The following is a 21,757-nucleotide window of genomic DNA, read 5'->3' as shown; positions in this document are numbered from 1 at the left end:
TTCTGTGCCACATCTCCCTTTGCAGTGCAGTCAACTCTTCTGTTGTCTTGCATTCTCTAAATGCAGTGCTTCCTAAATTTGGTTCTCTTTCCAATTGATTTTTCTTTGCACAAAGAACAGTTGTTATTGCTTCCTTCTTATCTTTATTGTACTAGTTGGGAAATGTTGGCTTAGACTTGAATTCCAAATAACAGCAGAAGGGAGATGACACTTTTAAATTTAACTTTTGTAATAAATAAGATTATTCTCATTTTTTCCCTTAAAAGTGATGTAATGAGAGAGTTTGAGGCATTAGAGAAGAATTTTGAGTGAAAAATCCATCTGAGTTAAGTCACATTTAGTTAATTTTATGAGAGAGAAAATATATTAAACTTTTTAACCTTGTGATTTTGTCCTAGTGGTATAATCAGTATAAGGAACTATAAAAGAGAAGGTTGAATGCAATACTCCCATGATGGAAATGTAACAAACAGAAGGAATTTCCAGTATTCCACCTCCCACCATTTACTTTCTCTGAAAAACTATTGTTGCAGGTTTGTAAGTTTATCCCTTCATCCTGTAAGAGCCCCTGCATACCCCGGTTACCCTGATTTCTGGTTTTGAATTATAGACTGGAGCACAGTAGTTTATGGGAGCCTACAGCCTACCCATGTAGTTCCTGAGTGCACACTGCAGGGCAAGAAAAAAGGGAAACGTCCTTGTTTTTCTGTGGTGAACGCTGGTGCTATAGCATTGCTCTCACATCTACTCTAGCAATGCACCTCTAACAGGCAGGGTAATGGCCTGTGCTAGATTTGTTGCTAGCCATTGAGCAGTGCAGTCCAGCCTCTTGCCCCACCTTGCAGTCCAGTGCCAGCTCAAGTGCTCCTTAAGTTGACATTATGGCCTGAGAAGATCACCTGGGTCTTTCTCTTCCTCACCCTTCTAAACAGAACCTCAGCTAATGCGACAGGTATTGTTAGTAGAGTCAACTTGTTTCAGTCCCTCGGCTGTGAATTCGGCTTCAGAACCTGGGCTTCTAGATCAAAACTTCCGTTTCAGAATATTGATACTGGTGTTGTGTGCATGCTGCATACAGAGCAACATCCCCTGACTGCATGTGAGATGCGCCTGCTCCATAGCGTCAAGAGCTTCCAAGTAGCTCTGTTCTGAGCCTCAATCTTGGAAGTTGGTTCTGTTTTCCAAACTAAGACGAGCAGCCAGGTCCATCCCTGGGGCAGCTGGTATTGGGTGCCTGGCCTCTGCCTGGGAGGGGGCCAGAGGTCACTCAAGACCACCACCCTGTGCTCCAGACGCTGATGGAGTATCCCCTGGGGCACTCCAGAACCCACCCCGCTATTATTCACTACTATTTACTCTGGTTCCCCTTAACAGTTTATAAGCTTATAAACTTTTTAACTTGTTGAGATTATAGTCTTCCACTGAAAGATGTTGGAGTGAGGTAGGGAGAAGAAGTCTGAGATGCTTCCACCAACTTCTGCCATAGTGGTTTCAGCCCTAGAACCTTGCATATGTGAGGCTCTAAGCACTTCCAGACTAGCCCTAGGGGCTCCCATCCTTCTGCAGCTCTTGGACAGCATTTCCCCTTCTGCTGTTTGTAGCTGTCTCTAAGAAGTCCTACTAACAGGGATTCCACAGGTGATGTGAAGCTCCGTTGAGAACTTAATACAGATCCATGTGGTAACAGAACATTCATCCAGATTCCCTGCCGAGTGGATATGAAGCACAGAATGGCTCGATGTAGAGCATCTGCCCTCACATGGGTCCCTGGGCTTGCCGAGGGCTCTCAGTATGGCCTGGGACGCAGCTGTAGTCCTCTGGAGGTTAGCGCACAATCATTCTTTTCATTTGCTGGCACATCTCATTGTCATGAGTGTTACGTTTGCAGATAGAAGCAGGGATTGATAGTGTAGATTCTTGTTGTCTGTGTTCAGTTTATAATACAGTTTGCTTCCTCCTGAGTCGTATGTATCTCTGATGCAATTCCTAATATAGAAAGTGTAGTTTTATCAGGAAGTTTTCTCTCAGAAGGAGTCATTATTAAATCCTGTCATGAACACGTGTGGTTTTGAAATTATCTTGCTTCTTACTTTGTTTCATTAGCATGTTCCCAGTGATTTTAGTTACACATTGTACCTCTTGTGAATAAAACTGAAAAAAAATGTTTTGTAATGTTAGGATGCACATAAATGCACAGTTGAGATGACTTGGTCAGTTAAATCTGATTTACTGAGTATATATTGTGTAGCCTATAGGACTTTTTACATACTAGCTGGTTTGCATATTGGGCAATAGTAGGAAACTGGAGTAATATATCAAGAACAAATGTCGTGTTTATGAAGCTGTTGCACCACTCAGTGATTCTGCCTATACAGTTTTGGCTCTTAAAAATGTCTTTTGGGAGAAACAGCATCCCTTTTTTACAGGAACAATGTGGTGTTCAATGGAAATCACCCTTTAGAGAAGTAAATCTCATACAAGAGAGAAGGAAGTTTTAAAGGGGGATTACCAGGAGGGTGGGATTATGGTTTTGTTTGTGTTTTGTACAGCATTTCACACAATCTGGTGCTAGTTCATGTGTGTGGTTCCTAGGTGCTACCGTAATACAAGAAGTAATAATACATAGAAATTAATATATTTTTGTTTGAGAAGGTGTTAAAGCAGCAATATGTTAGCAGGAAACAACGAAAATATTAGTGATTCTATAGCTGTCCCTTGTTCAAAATCTTGTCTTGCCATCAATATCTATTAATCCATAGCCATAGGATCTAAGTAGGACAAAAGTATAAAAAGAAAAAACAATAGATTATGTAGCTCAGAGCAAAGTGTCAAATAACAAATGAGCCAAAAGTGCAGCAGAGTGTTGGAATATGTTTATGAGCATACTAAAATGTGCACGTTACAGACTGGTGCATGATTCTTCCTAAACAGGCTCTGCATCTCACACCTACTTTATGTACTACATGGTACTGCTGTTGCCATGGTGAGTTGGTTTTTTTAAGCAATTGAATGGAAGAGCAAATAGTTGTTGCGAACTCCCTCTAATTGCTCCCCTACCAATTGACTGCCTACACAGCCATCTTTTGGATAGGTTTTTTTTTTTTCAAATATACCATTTTACTGTATGCCTTGAATATGGTGTACGTCCTTCTCTTTACACCAGATTCTTCTGGGGGTCTGGGCTCCTTTGAGTGTATCAGATTGTTCGTCCACATATGGAAAAAGCAATGAAAAGAGGTTATCACTGTTTATACCACATGTGTACAAACGCTTCATTAAAAAGAGCAGTCATACTGTAGGGAAAAATCGGAATAAAGAGATCATGTAAACAAAAGCACTTGATTTTTTTCTATCAATCTTGCACGCTCTCGTGTGAAGTTACTGCTGATTTTTGGACATTTAATAGGAACTTTCTCCCACTCAGTACTTTTTTCCTGCTCAATTTCTATATTGCACTCCCAGTCCACAGATTGTTTAAGCAATCTGTTGCTATCTCACTGATTGCAGTGCCCTAAATTCAGCATCATGACTTCACTGCCAAGTAGGAGGAAGCAAAGATGGATTAGGAGAGAGTTGGAATCCTACGTGCTATACAAGGATATAAGATGAATTAGATTCCTGTGTACTCTAGGAATGAAATTTCTGCTATTTCCCCTAGTGTGAAGATTATTGAATGACACTTGTAGTCTTTTACGGCACTGCTTGCATAAGTTAATTTTTAAGCCGCCTGTGGTTCTTTTTAAGTTTATAACATTTAATTAAAATATTATTAATGCAAACAAATTAACCCAAGAGTTGAAATCACTACTAGGAATAGCTTCTCTGAATCTAGGGAAAACTATTTTTTAATTTCTGGGGGTTTTTTTGTTTTGGTTTTTTGCTTTCATGTCAGTAACTGGTACTGGGTATTTTCTAGCAAGACATCTGTTTGTCACAGTATCCTGTCTTTGCCTTTGCTATGTTTAAATTCATAAACATAAATATTTTTTCTCACAAGTACTTACTCTACTACAGTTGTAACCTATAATTAATATAAGTGATGTCGATATCCATATAAATTAATGGTGTTGAGGAAAGGTGTATTTTAGACTCTTCTTTTATAGAATTGTTTATTATCTTTTGAATGAAATAACTTTTTTGTTTCCAAAATATTAGGTGACAAATATTTATTTGCAGCCCTCAATTGTATTTGAGAAGAACAATGTCAAAAAAAATGTTCAAAAAAGAGCAACAAACTAAGCTACTTTGCAAGAAAAGATTAACAGAGCAAAATATTACTGTTGGTTTAAATAATAACTAATGGGGGACATAACACTCTACAGCTATTCTAATCTATAATCCTGGAGAGAATTATTTAGTTTGGTACATGGGGCTATAGATAGAAAGGTGGGGATGGAAATAAGAAGGAAATGTTTGTGGAAAATGTTTGTGAGATGTACTAGTAGGTAGAAGGATGGCAGGTGCCTGATTTAGACCAGACAGGGCACTAGTTAATCCATTCTGTCTGGAATTGCCTTCCACTTGGGAGGTGGATTGCAAGATCCAGCAGAGCTTTTTCATCTCTGACTTTGAGACAATTAGAGATGCCATCTAAGGAGTACTGGATCTTTCGAAAAAGGTGTGGGGTTTTTTTGAAGAACCATGTCTAGACGGCACTTTCACTTTTGAAAAACCCTTTTTCGAAAAATCGCTCAGATGCCATTATGCAAATGAAGCACAGGATATTTAAATCCCCACTTCATTCGCACTTTCGATTTGTCTAATTTACATCCCTCTTTCGACAGAAGGATGTAGTTTAGACATACCCAAAAACAACAAAAGAAATTCTCTCAATTTTTTGGAGAAAACTTGCACACTCAGGGAGTGAATTGTTACACGGGCAACTAGTGGATAACAGGTGTTGAGACTAATTGAAAAAAATGCTGGCAGTTATCCTGCTACTTAAGCTAGTAAATCAGACCTCAATATCAGGTAAATTGATTGAAATAATAATTACAACTGGAATTATAATATAGACAGATAAAAAAATGAGGGCAAACCTGTACAGTTTCTGCAGAAGAAAAGTGGACCATGATTCTTTAATGCTTGCAATGTATTAGAAAAAGAGCCCAAAAAGCAACTGAAGTGTTAGGGTTTGTACAGAATAGGATAGAAAGTAATGATGGAAAGTGTGATGTTACATAAAAGGTGCAGCCTCATCTGGAGTACCGCATTGAGTTCTGGCCATCTTAGCTCAGAAAAGATAGCAGAAATAAAGGAGGTTCAGAGGCAGGCAACAATGGTTTTAGTGGAATGGAAATTCTATATGGAAGAAGACTGTAGAGGGACTTAGTTCAGAGAAAAAGTCATACAAGTGCATAAAAGAATGAATGGTATAAAGATGATAGATTGGGCACATCTATTCATCTGTGCTTATAATACAAAAACAAGGGGGCGTTCAATTGAATTGAAGGGCAACAGTTAAAGGAATTATTTTTTACATACATCAATAAATAACTTGTTGAATTTGTTGTCTTCACTGAATAAGTGAATCTAAGAGGTTAGTAGGATTAAAGAGAAGATGAGACATTTACATGGATAATGAGCTCACTCACTGTTTCCATGACCAAGGCTGGACCAGAGGCTGCCGGATGGAGTCACAGCTCACCTCAGAATCACATTGTGATGTTTTGATCCTGCACCATGACTCAGCAATAGTTCTGTTCACACACTCATCCTCTCCACACGTCCTTAAGGAAGAGAGGCCTGTCTGCTTGGGTTGTCACATGGTGCTCATTCCCAGGGTTTTAAATTCTCCTGGAGATGGAGGGACGTTGAAGAGACTCCCTTAGCCTTCTCTCTTCCAGTTTGGCTTGGCTTTTATATGCGGGTGAAGATTCCCGGCACAATTTTTCTGCCATTTCTTTTAAATATCAGTGTGGACATTGTACTAGTGAAATGTAAACTATGGCTTATCACTGCAATGTTGACTAGGCAAAATTGGACGTAATGCAGAATTTTTAGGTTTACAAGTTTCTGTTTTGGGGAGCATGTCAGTGTAAACTGGAGAGAGGTCTGTTAGCTGCATTGTTCTTTAAAAAGAATTACATTAGTGTGGTAAAACATCAGATGAAAAGGTTCCCTCTTTTCTTATCTTCTAATTTAATTCACTGTTTTCTGTTCCTTTCATTCCATGATGAGTAGCTTTTGGCAATGACAGAAATTCTATTGTGACTGAAATATGCATTTTGTAAGTCATAACTGCACTTGGTATTTAAATAAACTGTGTATGTACAGTGTATGAGATTTATGCAGAACACAGCTGGAGGTATTCTGCTCAGAATTCCTATGGCTTAAAATGTCTCTTTCAAGTTTGAAAATGTGTTATGAAGTAGACACCATTATGGTAATTGGAAGTTCGACTTCTCTGTCTTGCTCTATTATTATTTTTTGAATACAATTAACACATCACACACACTTCACCTGGTCTCTCCTCGTTTACCTCTGACACTTCCTTGATATTTATTTAGATGCATGTGGTGTCTCCACTTTGAACTCAATTGTTGGTATATTCAATAGATTTTTTGAATAAACATTTTTCTCCATTAAAGATATACAATTAGCTTGCAGTGTTAGAAAAATGTACATATTGATGTCAATTTAAGTCTTTTTACTTATTTGTTAGAAGATCATGGCATAAATTGTATAACAATTGTGGAGAAAACTATTATTACTTCCAAATCAAAATACCTGCTGTGAAATTTCAGAAGCCACTCATTTTATTATAGTTCTCAGGAGGGAACAGTTCATAGAAGATCTGCAATAAACTGTAAGGAAAAAACTTTATGGATGTCAACTAAATTTAAAAAGCATGAATAATGCATTTAATTTGAAGTGGTTGTATTTTCTGTAAGGTAGCATGAACAAGAAACACAAAACTCAGTGGCATGTTTGAATTAAACTTTATTGTCAGTTACAGCCACCATGATATTCTTGTCATTTCAGAAAATGAAAAAGCAAAGTTCGTTGTTTTCTTAAAAACTAAAAACCTTCATTTTACTGAACTGGACATAAAGGCAATGTTTTTTCTTTAGTTTCTTTACCGTCTGTTTGCAGAGAGACTGGAAGAGGGTAGCAATTAGTAACATCCTCCACAAAGCAACCTGGAATTGTAGGGACTAATTTAGATTTAATTATTTTGAAAGACAGATTCTGTCATTCCATGGTGTTACTGAAGTTCATTCCCAGACACTGTAGCATGAAAAAATCATGGTTCAACTGCAGTTCCTGAACTAGAAACTTCACTATGGAAATCAGTGCTGGAAATGGAAATTTTATATTTGAGCATTAAGAATGCTAAGGCTCTGGAATTGAATGAAACTCATCCAAAATTCTATTTAAGTCTGATCCTAGCTCTAAAGATAAGAGAGAAATACATTTACCTCATTGGTTCATGAATTTTGCTCCTTAAATTTTTAGATTCAGTTTGGATAGGGTTGGATTACTCCTTTTTCTAGTGTTCCTTTCAGTAAATGTACATTGCTGGTTGCTACAGAAGCTGCATAATTTCTGCACATTCATTTTTCATGGGAGAAAAAGTCTATTATGACTACTGAATAAAAGTTAATTTTATTTTTTATTTTTAATTACCTCCAGGCTCCTCAAAACACAAGTTTCTAGTGTTAAGGTTCTAAATTGTTCAGGAAACAAAGTGTAGATTAAAATATTGTCTTGAGTGAGCATTATAGAAAGGTTTATTTTGTTCCGTTTAAGAAATATGTCACTGAATTGTGATGTGCTTCAGTCTCTCCCTTATATTTACAGCACTGGTTATTGTGCACATGGAGATGATCATAGTCTGAGGGATTTCTGATATAAAGTTGAGTACAAAAGACATGTGCGTGTGGCACTAGGAAGGATTCAGATAGCAGAGTGGCCACCATCTCCATTGTCCCGCTGTTTTATCTTCTCTAGCTTGCCTGGTAGGGGGTGAGCAGGGACCGTGTAGTGTGGTGTACACTGAAAATGAAACCTACATCACAGTAACGCCAAAGAAAAAACAGCTTTTTCAGTTGCGGGAGCTAGGTCCCTGCTCACCTTGTGATATCTTTCAGACTTGTATTTCTAATTTTCCAAACTTGCATTTCAAACAATTCATATGCAAAAATCTTTGGAAAATTGGTTTTTAAATGAAATCATTGTGTAATAAGCTGTTTCAAGTATCAGTTCAGCTATAATGCTTAGGGCTGATAAACAAAGCTTCTGAAGCCGAGTGGCTCTTTAGCTAACCCCAATTAAAATACAGATTTCATTGCTCTCTGTCCTGACAGAGGGGAACATATTGTTGCCTTTAAGGGAGTTTGGTTTAGTTAATGAAAGAATTTATTTCACTCTTCTCCCCCCCCCCCCCCACCCAAATACGGTTCCTAATTAAATAAGATTCAATGTATTGTTTCTGCTGGGCACATTTTAACTCCTTAAATGCTGCTTTGTGTTCAAAAAGTCAAACTTGAGTCAATAAAAATGTTCACTAATTTTGGTACACTTGTTTTAGGAGGTTTATATATTGGGAGAATGAACGTATCACACCTTGTATATAAAATCACAATGTCAATGACACATTCATACAGCTTCAGAGGGGTAGCCGAGTTAGTCTGTACAGGATAAACTTAAAAAACAACAAATATTCTGGTAGCACTTTAAAGACTAACAAAACATGTAGATAGTGGTATGAGCTTTTGGAAGTGGGCTGTGCCCACAAAAGCTCATGATACCATCTGTATGTTTTGTTAATCTTTAAAGTGCTACCAGACTCTTTGTTGGTTTTTACATTCATACAGCTCAGTTAATGGAGTATAAAAAGTGAACATCTATTAAAACCCAGTGAGTAACATGAGTGGACATTAATGCTAAGTGGGATCCCTGAAGAATTTATAGATTAAAATTATATACAGTACAGCAGCATAGGTGTGTTTAGGTCTGAGCAAGGGTGACTAGGTATCAGCTTTGTGAATTGTGTTCATGGCTAGCTAATTGAACATGTGGCTAGATTCTCCTGAATCCCTTGTCCTGGGCTTTACAGACGCTATGAGCAGGTTACTTGACCAATCTCTGATTGTTTCCCCATTTGGAAAATGAGTCCGATAAAGTTGCATTGAGACCATATCCCCCGTAAAAGATTTTGACGCCCCTGAAACTCAAGAGGTACCTAAGTATAAAGTACTTAAAATACTTTACCTGTTTACTTCCATATATACAGTATGGCCATATGCTGATTATCTTTGCTTGTAGATTACTCTGAATTCTGTCTGTTTGCATAGTTCTGTTGGTATTAGTATAGAAAAGGTGGCCAGTGTAAATGGTGATGTTCCTGGGGCTGGAGGAAAAGCTAGAGTCTGATTTAAAGTAAAAGCTGGATTCAATCTGTATCTTAAGTGAGATGATGACTTTTTTCCCTTTTGTCTGTCCTTCCACACGCTTACCCTTTCTTGTATTCAGCTTGCTCTCCTTAACCCAGGCTACGCTGTGGACTTACGGAGACTCTTGGGTTGGAATCAGTGTTCCCTGTATGCTGAGCGCTTGGGTGGCTGTCCAGGAAAGATTCAGGTGCCGCCCAGCTGATTGGCAAAGTGCCCACAGCTGACCACAGCCAGCAGCATGTGTTCCTACTGGTGGTGTACATCCATGCTTTCCTTGGTGCGCATAACAATTTATTCTGCACATAGATGGAAAATCTTTGCGGGAACATTGGTATGATCTAATTTCTCTAGCTGCATACCCACAGGAATGTGGAAAAACTGTAGCAGCTCAGACCCCATTATTCAAGTGCAAAGAGGAAGGCTGCTATTATTTATCACCAGGGGGTCCATCCTGCTTATACTTATGCTGTCATGGCAAAATGTAATGGTTTTCTATACATCCGTTTTCAGCAACTGGATTCACGCCCTTATTCGTTTTCCCCTGCTGAATTGTCACCTCCACTTTGGTCCCGGGTGCAAGGTTCCTTGGTCTGGGTGGGCTCCAGCACTTTCTTTCCTGGACCTCTCTGGCATGTTTCCAGGGCACCGATTTTCTGTTACCCCTTCACAGTACTGAGACCTTATGGCCCAGCTGCTCCCATATGGCTTTAGCAGTAGTGCTGCCCCCAACCAGGATCCCTAGTAGCTTAAGGACTCCTTTTCTCAGGCGCCTGCATTGTGGGCACTCTGTTTTACCAACTCTCTCTCCATGGCCATGTGATGACTGAAGCTCAAAGGCTTTGCAGCAATTTCTGAAACAATTAGTTTTTACTTTAGTCAGCCCAAAAAATATACAACGAGTCCAGTGGCATCTTGAAGACTAACATTGTTGGTCTTTCAGTTGCCATAGGAGGTCTTGGTTTTGCTGAAACAGACTAACACAGCTACCTCTGAAAGACACATGCAGCTCTAAACAAAATAATAAAAAGCCTGCCGACAACTTTCCAGCCTCTGCTTCCTCGCCACTCTTTAGTGTTTGGGATCTGGCCAGAGTCCTCCCACAAGAGGTTCAGGTGCCACCCAGCTGATTAACAGAGCGCCAGCAGCATGTGTTTCCACTGGTGATGCACATCCACACATGCCTTGGTGCACATCATAAAATGTATTCTTTATATTGAGGGGAAAAAGTAGAGAGAACATTGCTCACACCCACACCTTGACCTTTTATTTCCTCTCCTGGGGAGGCTCCGCTGTATCAAACTTTCTCCTCTTGTAGACAGATGTGGTCAGAGTGGATTCCTTAGGCATCAGCTATCCCATTGTCTGAAGGTGCTTCTTTTGAAGGGGAAACCATTTAGCGTAACAACTCTTCGCTGTCCCTGACCTGATAGAGACATAATCCCAGCCCTGATGCCTGTGGCTGACTCCACATCTCCTGAGGAAGTCGGTGATACAGCAAATCGATAAAATCGAACAGAATTAAAGTACTAAACAGATTCCCCAAGCCACTGAATCAGTGATTTCAGAGGCTGGCATGCCTAGATTATGAACTCCACAAAGTCTCTGTCCAATTGGCCATTTGTGGCATCTCGGATCCACACCAGATGCTTGTTTCCCAGAGTTACTGGTGCAGTCGTATTTACGTTCACAGGCTACGTCACTTTTTACAGCGAACAGTTACCTTTATCTGTAGCTACATGATGCGCATTTCCAGGATAAGACCATGAAAAACAGAACTGTACTTGTTCCCAGTGGGCCCTTTGGTGTCTTTAAAGTCATGCATAGGTTTCCCAAAGTCAGGCCTTATGCAGTAGCAAATGAAGTACAAAATGGGCCGAATAGATATTAGCAGGCAAACATCTCTCTCTTCCTTGATAAAAACATGTTCCCTCATGAAAATATGAATTTTTAAATAAGTCTGACCTGATAGCCTCAGTATTTGATTCCCTCTGGCTTGTTGTATGGGGATAGTCAAAAGGACCTATAGTCATCTCAGTGCATAAGAGAGAATTATTAAGTAACTCACCACACACACAGGGCGCTTCTCTGATTTACTGTTAAGCTTTGTTCAGATTGTCACCTGGAGCAGATGGGGTAACTTGCCCCTACGGCACCTGTAAATTGCCAAGTGGCTTAACTTTGAGAGAGAAAATTTAGCTGATCAACCTGTATGTTTGCTGCTCCTCCTTTATGGGTTGCTTCTCAAGTCCAGATATGTGGCATCTTCACAGAAGCTGACATACAAGCTTTTTTTACTCTTAGTTCAGATATCTATTGAATTATAATAAACCTTTAAAACAACATAGAAATAAATATGGTATCTTTTTATTTTGTCAACTTTAAAATCTGTAGATTTCTGTGTGTACATTAGTTGTGCTTACCATTCAGTGGAAATCAAAGATACGTTAGATCATTATGTTCTGTGAAGCTATCATTTCAGGGGTAGAAATCTGCATAACGAGAATATTTTTCTTAAACAGAGAAGCTTAATGATGAAAATGGAAACAATTTGTACGGATTACAGAAGTGATTAGTCTGTCTTCCTTCAGGATTCATCTGTGCTTGTATAGGTAAAGTCCAGCCTGTGTAGGTCTACTAATCATCTACTGCACATCCTCCAAGGAGGGGAATATAGATAGTAAATGGCAGCTTTTGTTCTAGAGATGCTCCCCTCTTGTGTGTATCAGAGATATTTTATAATATAATGAGTGCCACTTTTTGTCACTGTAAAGTATTAGAATGTTGTCATTTAACACATTAAAATGAGTTCTGCTTCTTGAAATAAACTCATATGAAGTAAATTTTACTCTCAGGTGGATAATTAGGATACCACTATTTTAGTGACATCATTCATTCTATCCCACAACAATAACTGGGATAATAATGAAATGCATATGCCTAGCATAGTTTAGAAAGCAGCTAATTTAAAAATTGCTTGATATGATAACTGAAAATATATCCTTATGTTAGAGTTCTTTGGATAAAAGTAAATGACATTTTCTATTTATATAAATGGTTTACTATCACATAAGCATTTAAACTTTCAATAAAGAAGTAGCTTTGATGTACATTTTTTTGCCTTAAAATGCTGACTACAAGATAGAGATGACCCATAATGGCAAGAAGAATTTTTTATTTATAATCAAAAGAAGAAAAGCATACATTTACCATCTGATGGAATAGCTTAATGGTTATAAGCTTCAGGTTTGGAATATGTTAGACCTTATATTAAATCCATCAAACTCAGACTTGCGTCCTTACATGTTGTATGAATTGAATTCACAGCACTTTACTAGGCATTGGTCTTGGATGTAATATTAAGCACAGAAATCTTACATGCTATGAATGGGCATTAAATCCTGTGGTTCTTACCATAAGGGTAGAAGTTTGTCCCGGTGTCTTTGGCTTGATCGAGCTGTTGTGATACAGCACGTGCTTTTTGACTGTTACCTTGCATCCTAATCGCTGTTGAGCAGGGCGTTATGTGTAAGTGTTGGGTGATATTTGGGGTTCTTTTGGACTCGCTGGTGGCATGCAAGATGTAATAGAAAGTTCTTTGACTTGGGTAATGGAGCTGGGGTATAAAACTAGTTAAAATCAAGGAGAAAATGTTTATTAGTATTTGATAAATCATATAATTGTAGAAAGTGTATTGTAGAAGTCCGATAATTTCTTATCAAAATACAATATTAATAACAATATTAATGAGAGAGTTCCTAGACATTTATATTAGCCATGTGCTTGGATTTTATTTTGTTCAGTGATTGTAGGTAGTTCATTGTAACTAATCATGAGAGACTCTTCCAGAAATACTAAAATATTGTAAGTTGTTGCCAAACAAATTGTGAAGAAAAGTAGTTAAGTATCATATCTAGCCAGAGTTCTATATGTCATAACTATGCCTTCAAGGTACATATGCCATCTATAGTATTGTCATAACTGATTGTCTCAAGCCTAATTAAATTTCATCGCAACCCTGAAATAACCACTGACATAAAAATTCTTCAAGATCTACTACATTCACAGAATATTTCTGCTTCATGTTTTTCTTGCTTCTGGCTTTTAGTCCAGTGCAACTTCTGTTTTGTGCAAAATTCTTTGGTAATTAATGGGAAAATGAATCTTACAATTAAGCAAGAACTTTGAGGCCTTCACAGAACCAGTTCTTAATACTAAATGCCAGTTTGTGAAAACAAGAGATTAAGGCTTGAATTTTATTGCTGTGAGGTTGGGGCTTGGGGGAGGCCAAATCCTAAAATGTCCCTCTAGGAACATTTAAATGCTAACGTATTTTCCTGATTTGCTTTCTTAAAAGAAGTAAAGTTTTAATGCATCCACTGGTATAGGAATGACATTTTACAGGTGTCTAATTTTTATAAGTGAAAATCCTTTCTGCAAACGTGCAGTAACAGCCTAACATTTTCATATTATGTTTTCACCTCCAACAATTGATTTTGATTGCAAATGTGAAGCCCAGCATTTACTTTGACATCCTAGAATCTGAACAGTCATTTTATGTGTTAAAAATCAAAATAACACAGGAACTTCAATCCTTTCTGTATGAAGTCCTGTAATATTAATTGGTTGTCAGATCCTGAAGAAATAATGGATTAATGCGCTTGATCGTAATGCTGTGTTCAGAAGCTGAAGTTTGATGCCGATGTCCCCAGCCTCTCTCTTTAATGCAATTACAGCTATGCATTCAGGACATTTGAGTGGATTGCATTTCATTAATTTGATTTGAGCAGACAATACTAAGCTGCTGTTGGGCCCTTGCTGACAACTAATTACTAGAATGAAGCGCATAGATGGCTATAGAACAATGGGGAACTTCTTGGGAACATTAAAACAATAGAACATTATTGCTAAACACTGGGATTGCTACTATCTATAGTTTTTAGAGACATACAGAACACGTCTGAGTTTGTACAGTGGTGGTGATGATGCACGGGGCATATGAAAATAAAATTGTTGCCTTGATTAGAGGAGCAAATAGTTAAGCTTACCCCCAGAATTCAGACTGAGTACTTATTTTCCTATTGATCGGCCTACCTATTACTCATCACAGACCCAGTTTTATATCTCTCCTGCACAGAACAGGTGCTCTCTCACTTTTCAGGTGGTAGCTTATGTAGAGTAGGAACCATGAATTATCAAATGGAAAGTTTTAATATATTAATTATGTAAAGAAAAGATTCAGTGAATGTGTCACAGAAGCCTTCCTGCTGTTTCTCTTGATTCATTTTCTGTGGTGTCTGTGTCCCACCTTTGGGGTTTAGCAGCTAGAAGGAAGTGGCAGAACAGATCATGAAAGAAGAAATAGACTCGAACACTGAGCAGGCGACATTCTTCGGGCCCCTCACCATATCAGACTGTTTCTGGGACCATGAAGTCGCTAGACTGATTTCCTGTTTAAGAAACTGTTCTACCCCTTATCTGCTTGTGGAAATTTGACAGAATAATTCTAATATGAATTTTTCCTGACTCTTGTGCATGTAACACTGTAGGTGACTTTGGAGCCTAGAAACAGTAGAGTCCTCCATGGGACAACTTCTTGAGTTTCTTTGAAAAATATTTTCAGGCCATATTAAAGTTGTAAGCGGTGAAACGTGCCTGTAATGCCATTGTAGCTTACTGATGCCCTTCGCTCCCATCTAATCATAAGCACGTGTATAGTGCTCAGCATTCTAGGATCTCAGTTTGAGGTGGACTTGAGTTATTTAAGATCTTTGTTAAGGAACAAACATTTTTACACTCGTGGGTTCTTCATGGTTATCATGTACAGGCTCAACCAAATCTGGGACTCTCTAGTCCAGCAACATCTGTGGTCAGGCAAGGCCACAGATGTTGCTGGACCAAAGAGTCCCAGGAGCGGGAGCCAGCCTGGAGAATTTAGGGTCTGTAGGCAAGGGAACCCCGGCGTCAGCAGGGCCGGGTGACATCGGGGAGCATCTGCTCCGGCCGGGACCCCTGGTGCCAGTGGGGTCACATGGGTGGACAGCCCCTAGCAGCGGGACCAGTGGTGGCTGGAGACTCCTGGAGATCTCCCTGCAGTAGGGCAGGGATGGCCAGGCAGTCCTGACGGGGAAACCCTTGATAGTAGCAGGACCAGACAATGGCCTGGGAGCTGCAGCTGGGGAGTCCCAGCCTAAGCAAGAGGGGCCTATTGACCTCGGCCGGGGAACCCTGGGAAACCCCCAGTGGCAGCAGGGCCTGTGGTGGCCGGACGGCCCGAGGCTCAAGAACCCCAAGGACCCCCAGAGGTAGCAGGGTTGGCAGCGGCCAGGCAGCCCCAGCCAGGAACCCCCAGAGACAGCAGGGCTGGCAGTGGCCAGGCAGCCCTAACTGGGGAACCCCTGGGAATCCCCGTCACAGTGGGTGGGCAACAGGGGAGCACTGATCTACACCGGACCAGCAAAATCCCTAGTCCAGAACAATTCAGGTCCTAAGGCTGCCGGACCAGGAAGTAGTTCTGAAATTTTACTTGGTGTCTATTACTCTCTGCATGAGATGTATCTGTCTGGAAGCTGCTGGCGATTTGTGTGCCTGTCGCCCAAGTCCCAGATTTGGTTGTAGCATGTGGGAGGATAGACCAAATGTCCAGACACACTAGGAACTCTGAAAAGTGGGCTAAAAATGTGAAGGACATAGTCTGATCTTAGCATCAGGAAATGGCTGAAAGTGTGTGTTAAAGTCATTGTAAGTAACTGAACAGTGAGTTTTGAGGGATCTGACAGTTTTAAGTGGGGCTGGGTGACTGGGAGACCTGGAATGCCCCCTATTCCAGAATAGCAAGTGACCTGTTAGTTGGTTCTTAGAGCATGTACCTTCCATTTCTGATATTTAAGATATTTAAGAGCAGGTTGGATAGACATCTATCAGGGATGGTCTAGACCAGGGGTTCCCAAACTGGGGGAGCGTGCCCCCCTAGGGGTGTGTGAAGAAATTCCAGGAAGGGGCGCTCAGCAACCCATGCACCCCTTCCCCCCACTGTCAGTTCTTCCCCCTAAGTTTTGCTGCTATTTTTGTTTTTTGGCCCCAGTCACCAGTCAGTTCCTTTTTTTCTCCTCCTTTCCCCCCCCCCCAGAAGTTTTGCTGCTATGGGTGGTGGGGAGAAGAGGAGAGTGTGAGGGTTTCTCAGAAATCAAAAAGGGGGCGTGATACCGAAAAGTTTGGGAACCACTGGGTCCTGCCGTGAGGTCCATTCCAGATCTAGTGTTCTGTGATTCTATCCTCTTCTCACAACCATGTGGTATAATATGCCTCAAGTGTTTAATCTGAGTGTTGTGGTAAACACCAAAGATTAAAAAATAGAATTCTTATAAAAATTATGAACAGGCTCCAGGATATCTCAGAGAAGGCATTCACATATCAGAAAGTAACTGATGATTGAACGGGCCAGTCCATTATGTGTGAGTTGTTCAGTTCTGAAAGAGAGTTGTGATGTTCCCTCATCACTTGATTTTTTTTTCTGGCCAAGTTGGGTATGAATTGTATGCATTAGCTGTTTACTTAGAGCTTTTAGTATGTTTTCCTCCTTTTCTGTATCAAAAGAAGAGATACATACAGATGTCACCTTATAGTACACAATGCATACAAACAATGAGGGTGAATTAAGGTTGGTATAAGCAATTGCCAAACTTTTGAATGCTTCACTTCATGTTCTTAACATTGGTAGATGTGATTGTTTTTGTGCAAACAGTATGGGAGCTGATATACCTGTGGGATAGGTACCAAAACATCTGGTTAGAATGGCAGCATGGAAACAGTTTAAAAAAAATTCAGCCATCTGCAAGCTATTCCATGTGCTAGTAAAATAATAGCAATAGTAGAATAGTCCACATTTGTTAAATAATAGCCTAAGAGTGTCTTCTGAAGGCTCTGTTTTGATAGCAGAAAGGATAAAAAAAAAAAGCTACAGAAGCCTTCCAACAAAGAGACTGTTCTGTCTGATTGACTTAACAATTCTTGATCAGATTCTCAGATCATTTGCTATCCTTGTAACTTGTTTTACAAAATGAGCTCCAGGATGAGGTCTGTCATCATGTATTCTCTGTCCATGGAAATGATGTCCTTTTTCTTATTCCGAATTAGATTAATACAATGAAATCTGTATTTTACATATTTATTAACAAGATTCTCCTCCCAGTGGTATTGTAACCATCTTCACTGCTTTTTTTTTTTAAATGAAAGAAGGCAAAAAGGTTGAAGTCTCATTGTGATCACTGAAAATTTACATGTTTTTTTCTGAGCAGGTTTCTGAAGAAACCATTGCTGAGTTAGTTTATTTGCTAAGTGGAAACCTACCCCAGAGTGGATTAAATTATTTTTTGTATTGTGCCTTTCACTTTCCCAAACACAATTCTAATGACCCAGTATTTAAATACCAAGTCATTAATTCCATTCATGTTATCTTTAGGGTTTAGATGCCCAGTTAAAGGGGTTTGGGTGTTTAACTCCTTTAGACTCATTTGAAAACCCTTTGGGTAAGTGTAAACCAGCCATGTGTGTTGGTTTTTTCCTAAAAACAATGTTGGTTTTTTTTGGTGTTGTGAAAACTGTCAGTTGTCCTATGGACATAATCAAAAAGTACAAGCTTCATTAAATTCCCATAGATGTCTGACTTTTTTGAACAACACTATACAGATAAAAGTGAGCAGACAAATGGTGGAATTTTCCACTGGAAAGCCTATAGTTTATGCAATCAGACGTGGGAAATTGTATTCCAGATTTTATTTTTGTGTTATTCCTACACGTACACAATATGTCCAAGGCTGTTGCTATTTATATCTGTACTTGCATATTCATGTAAGATCACTCCTCTAAGCACTATCTGTGTTGGTGCCTTTTTGTGAACAGTTTCTTCAGTTGCGGAGTGTCGGAACATTTTTAACTCTTTTCTAAAGGATACCCGGCTTTGTGCATTACCTGAGAGAAAGGGGTCTTTGCTTGCAGTGCAACTTTTCCAGGGGCCGTAAGAGCTGTCAGTTTTTATATACATGCTTTCAGTTACAATCCCCTTTTTTCACTTTTTTATATTTAAATAGAACTCTATTTGGAGCTCCTTCAGCACCCATTTATCCATCTTAAAAAAAACCCCTAGTTTTTCTAGATGGCAGTACTTCCTTGGGTGTCAAAATGGTTCAACTTCTAGGTCTACTAAAGGGGTCAGGTCTCTCTACATATTATTGTTCAGAATCGAATATGTGATCTACTTATAACGCTGTGTTCTGTTTCTGGCATACAGAGGGTTAAGGGAATTTTCAACTTCACCAAAAACTATGTGGTAAGGTACTCAGGTGTTGGAAGTGTTCTCAGCAGCATCAGTCACCTAGGATCATGATCATCTGCTGTTCTGAGGTAGAGATTACAGAGCTTAATGATTAGCTACTATAAGCAGCAGCTGATGCCAGACTCTACCCCCTTTACACCTAATTAGCCTCATTAATGAGCTCTTCTGCTCTCCATAGAGAGGGCTTCCTCTTTGGAATAGGAGGCAAAAATACTTCGCCCAGGTAGATGTGCTGAAACCTTTAATTATTGCCCACACCTGCAAAGCCATGTGACTGACAGTGATGTTGCTTAGCTGAAATTGTGCTTGTTTACAGTGACCATGCAAGAAGATATTAACTCTTTAAATACCTGAGAGTTCTTTTTAAAGTCATGTAAAATGAATTGCATAAAGCATAAAACTAGACACCCAACGATCTATGCTTAAAACCCCATGTCGATAGATGTATGTCTGACCTACTTGAAATGTGTAGCCGTCAGAGTCCCTGAAACTATCGTATATTGGATGTCTTATTACATAGGTTTAGAATTCTCTGGACTTGTGTTTTCTTCTACAAATAAGCAACTTTTAGATTTAGAGCAGCGTGCTTTTGAAGCACTAAAATATGCATTGTACAAGTATGACAAATCAGGGAAACAAAATATCTTCAGTCAGTTCCTGAACCTGCCAATGAATAGACTCAGCAAATGAAGAAATGTCTTCATGTAATTTTTTACACCAGCAAATATAAGTATCTATTTACATTCTACATATATAAAGACTATTGGAAGCTGAATATTTGATTGAATGTGTTTTCCTAACAGCTGTATTCTGTTTATAGAGAAACAAGCTGTTCATTCATTAAATGGAATTTTAATAAAAATTAAATCACTTTGGGAAATTTCCTTTGCTGTCAGATAAGACACACAGCAGCAAACTTGTGCACATTCATGCTGCATACTCAGCAAAGACTGTGGTTTGTATACAAATGCTACAAAGCCCCACAGGAGTCTAGTGCTTTCTAACTACATTGTAACAAATCCTGACTAGAAAGGATAATGTTAAAAAAAATGTAAAATTGGCTATCTGATTAATTAGTTAGGACTTAAACTCTAGATTAAATCAATGGAATTTTGTTTCCCTTGACTTCAGTAGGTTTTGGAATAAATCTCTGTTCCTTTAAACTTAAAAAAACAAAAGTGTGATCTTTGAGTGTAGATGTGTAACTCTTTCTATGGATGGATGTCCCAAGGTATTTATTAACATGACCACATAGGATGTTGTTTTATATGTAATTCCAAAGGATGCTGTAGCTGCATTGCTGAGTCCATCAATCTAATCACTCGAAACAAGTCTCATCACTCATGCTTTGTCCACCAGTAAACGTTTTTCATGGTAACCAGCGCTCCTGAGTCTTCTGCTAGAAGTGTCCATCTTGCTAGAAAACAACTATTGTGACATCAGCTGTGTAGGAAAGCATCTGTATTTTTTTACGTTAGACAGTGTGGTCCAATTGAAACCTGCGCTTTGCTCCCAGCTCTGACACAGTCCATCAATGGGTCCTCGAACTTCTCGGTAGCTGCTTGTGCATTATTTCACCTGATCTTATTTGGTGTGTAATTGATTATTTAAGTGCTCAGAGTAAGGCTGAGAGTAACATTGTCCCAGCTGTCAGGCTCCAATCTAAACAGAAAATAGCGTCCAGAAAGCTAAATTAAAAGTATATTAATCATGCAGAGCACTCAGAAGTTAGGAAATGCAAGAATTAAGTGTTGCCAATGCGACCTTAATTCAGGTCTCTTGTGCGCATACATGAGGAAATCTTTACTTACATGATTCCATAATTCCACTGTCTGCTTCATTCACTGAATGGCTAGTTAGTATTTCTTTTTATTCTCATTCAGTGTGACCTCAGGCCTTATTTAATGCACTGCATCCAAACCCTGCCCTGAATATAGAAGTACTAATTTCTTCCCTTTTTTTTTTTTGCTATAATCTCACCATTATATCTAAATGATTCATACACATTAATGACTTCATCTTCTTACAGCATCTGTGAGGTAAGGTGGTATTTCTTATCTTCATTTTATATAAGTATGGAACTGAGGCAGACACAGAGAAATTAAATTCAAATGTGCCTACTAATTCTGTGTGCCCAGTTGGAGATGCCTAGAGACTTGCCGTGTTCAAAATACTGCTCCAGTCATCTTCAGTTGCATCTGTGAGCACTGAGATCTTATACAGATCTGTCCCTACAGGTCCATGTTGGGTACCAGAAAATGAAGAACAGAATTTAATGACTAGTAGTGAAATGTTACATTAAGAGACTTGTCCAATCTCACATAGGATCTCTGTGGCAGAGGCGGGTATTGAATCCATTGCTGCCAAGTGTCGTTCTCCTTAACTATGAGACTGTCCTTTCTTTTCCTGCAGTTCTCTGCCTCAGTCACTTGATTCTCTCAACTCCTGTGCCAGACAGCAAGGAGAAGCAGTTGTAGGATAAGTCCTGCTTAGCCCCAGAAACCCTAGATAAGACCATGCTCATTGCAGACAGAATTCTTCCAAGAATTTAACTGTTGAACTCATAACAAGTCTCTGCAGAACTTGTGTAAACTGAAACTTTATTTTTGGCTGGAAGTGGTGTGTGTGGGGGGGGGGGGGGGTTTTTTTTTTTTTTTTTTTAAGTGTGAGAGTTTGGGCAAACTCGAGCACATTTTCATGGCAAAAGGTTTGTTCCTGCCAAATTTCAAGCCTGCTGTGAGTTGCTCAGGGAAATGGTTATAATGTCTTTTTTAATATCAGTAACACTTACTTTACTCTAACCTTGATCTTAGGGAAGGCTGAACCAATATAGCGGAAATATTTTTTTGAATCAGTCTGATGCAGATATTGGGTGTGGAAAATTTCAGCTCAAACAGTTTGGCAAAATTATAAGCAACTGTAAATAGCATCTTACAATGTCTACTGATGTTAACAGTTTCACCTATATTAAAAAATTGCTGTCATGCTTCGAAGTAACAGTTTATAATACCTAAAATACGTGGTCTTG

At 39.1% G+C, this 21,757-nt stretch overlaps 1 protein-coding gene and 1 long non-coding RNA gene across 9 annotated transcripts in view; one reads left to right on the top strand and one right to left on the bottom strand.

Moving 5' to 3' along the window:
• The window catches only part of LOC142819334 (uncharacterized), a 105,357-nt gene extending 99,724 nt beyond the window's left edge, over positions 1–5,633 (bottom strand). For both annotated transcript variants that reach the window (XR_012897193.1, XR_012897194.1), the window contains exon 1: positions 5,595–5,633. This is a non-coding gene — a long non-coding RNA (uncharacterized LOC142819334). The remainder of the gene's footprint in view (positions 1–5,594) is intronic.
• DENND1A (DENN domain containing 1A) overlaps positions 1–21,757 on the top strand; it is a 361,583-nt gene that overhangs the window by 264,839 nt on the left and 74,987 nt on the right. The window lies entirely within an intron of this gene.

Source organism: Pelodiscus sinensis, chromosome 23, assembly GCF_052426305.1.
Source record: "Pelodiscus sinensis isolate ZL-2025 chromosome 23, ASM5242630v1, whole genome shotgun sequence".
Lineage (NCBI taxonomy): Eukaryota > Metazoa > Chordata > Testudines > Trionychidae > Pelodiscus > Pelodiscus sinensis.
This window is presented reverse-complemented; position numbering and strand designations above follow the sequence as displayed.